This window comes from Euleptes europaea, chromosome 3 (genome assembly GCF_029931775.1).
Source record: "Euleptes europaea isolate rEulEur1 chromosome 3, rEulEur1.hap1, whole genome shotgun sequence".
NCBI lineage: Eukaryota > Metazoa > Chordata > Lepidosauria > Squamata > Sphaerodactylidae > Euleptes > Euleptes europaea.
The window spans coordinates 11,073,480-11,075,914 of NC_079314.1; positions in this window are offsets into that span (position 1 = coordinate 11,073,480).

Below are 2,435 nucleotides of genomic sequence, written 5' to 3' on the forward strand. Positions count from 1 at the left end.
AACTAATTTAAATATATCGACTCATTCTAAAAGCAGTTGGTACAGAGGACAATCTTTATGCTTTAACATGATATAGTTTTTATCAGTTTTAATAGTTTTAAGAGATGTGTTTGTCTCTTTCTGAAGCCCATCCAGCCTAGACAAAGATTCCTGGGTTTCACTGAACATCAGAGAGGGTGGAGTGGGGTCTAAAATGTCTGTTTTTCATCTGTCCACTATCAGAAGGGTCTGAATACTCCCTGAGGTCATTGCTAAGCTTGCTGTCCAAGGACAAACTAGAGATCTGAAACTCATATTTTGTGAAGATGTCAATGCTAGCCATAGACTTACTTTTTTAAAATTTAGATATCTAAATAAAATATATCTTTTATTTAGTTTTCTTGAGCATAAGCCTTGGAAAACCAACTTAGCTCTTCTGAGCATTGGAACATTGGCTGATGTGAACTGGGCAACTTGAAAAACTAATTGAGGCTGATGAAGCCTTAGGTGAAACGCAATGAATGCCATGGATCTGCGTTCCTTCCTCTGATCTGGTTCTGAACAATTTGGATTCAGTTGTGGTCCCCACTGGACATTTGGCATTACCCTTTTAAGGGAATATCAAGAAACAGCTGAAGCCGGGCTCTTTATTTTGAGTCTACGGACACTATTAGTATCAGTAAGCTGAATAGCTTGATGGATGTATCTGGTGGGGACTATTTGTTGTAAATATTGTATATAGTACACTTTTGTTGTTCAGCACCATTGTTTATGTGTATAGTCCTTGTCTGTGGATTGTTGTTTTGAATACACTTGATACTGTTTGATTAATATTGAGCCTATTGTTGTAATTTGTATTGAACTATTTCAGCACAACTAGGAGTAATTTTGTTTTGGTGGAACTTCCAGGTACTAGCTGGAGATCTCCTGCTATTACAACTGATCTCTAGCCGATAGAGATCAGTTCCCCTGGAGTTCCCCTGGCAATTGGACTCTATGGCATTGAAGTCCCTCCCCTCCCCAAACCCCGCCCTCCTCAGGCTCTGCCCCCCAAAACCTTTAGCTGGTAGTGAAGAGGGACCTGGCTACCCTAATCGTCAGCCATCACCATCAGCTGGGACCAGAAGCCTGGAAGAACAGGGAGGGCGTGATCTAGCAAGGGACATGGGTATGAGTGTGTGTGATTGTGTGTGTGTGTGTGTGGCTGAGTCTGGAGATGAATGAATACTGCAGAACAGACCCTCTCTCTGTGACCAGGGCACACAGAGAAGGGGCCTCTGGGGAAGGCCGTAGCTGCCGGACAGTCTGTATGTGGCTTCCAGGCTCCTGAATATCAGTTCCACAAATCAGCAGTGATGAGAGTTTGGATACTCTGGTGCCTCCAGAGATGAGAAGTGATCGCAGCACTAAAGAACAGCTGGGTGGGTGGCGGAGAGGCCCTCAGGAGCATCTCAGAACTTGACTCGGTAAATAAATGGCTCCTTGCTCATCTGCTGGTTGTGTTCTTGCTATGAAGCTCCTCTGGCAGCTCCAGGGACTCCCGTTTTCTCTTGCTTGCAGAAGTAATGCACAACATGCATGGGCACATGCATATACCCATCCCAGTCTCCTGTCTGGTGGCGGCAGCTTAGGAGTCCAGAATAAAACAGGTCAGGGCTCAGAAGGCGCTTGGGCCAGCTTCTGTGTTTGGCAGTTGGCTACTGCGGCCTATTTCTTGGAGGACAGGAGATGTGCTACTAGACTGGAGGAGGGTGAACGTTATCCCAGTTTTCAAAAAAGGGAGGAGGGATGACCCAGGAAACAACAGGTCAGTCAGACTGACCTCTGTCCCAGGGAAGATACTGGAGCAAATATTGAAGAGATCAATCTCTTCAATCTCTTCAGTACCCAAAGAGTGCTAGTTCATGGTTCCTTGTCCACTTGGAGAGAAGTGACTAGTGGAGTTCCTCAGGGATCTGTGCTGGGCCCTGTGTTCTTCAACGTCTTTATAAATGATTTGGATGAAGGAAAAGAGGGGATGCTTATTAAATCTGCAGATGATACTAAATTGGGAGGGGTAGCAAATACGGTAGAAGACAGAGCCAAAATGCAGGATGATCTTGACAGGCTGGAGAAATGGGCTAGAACTAATAAAATGCACTTCAACAAAGACAAATGTAAAGTTCTGCAGTTAGGTAGGAAAAACCAAATGCATAATTATAGGATGGGGGAGACTTGTTTGAGCAATAGTGTGTGTGAAAAGGATCTTGGGGTCTTAGTAGACCAAACACTGAACATGAGTCAGCTGTGTGATGCTGTAACTAAAAAGGCAAATGCAGTCTTGGGCTGCAGCAACAGAAGTATAGTGTCCAGATCATGCAAAGTGATGATATTGCTTTACTCTGCTCTGGTTAGACCTCAACTAGAGTACTGTGTTCAGTTTTGGGCACCACAATTTAAGAAAGATGTAGACAAGC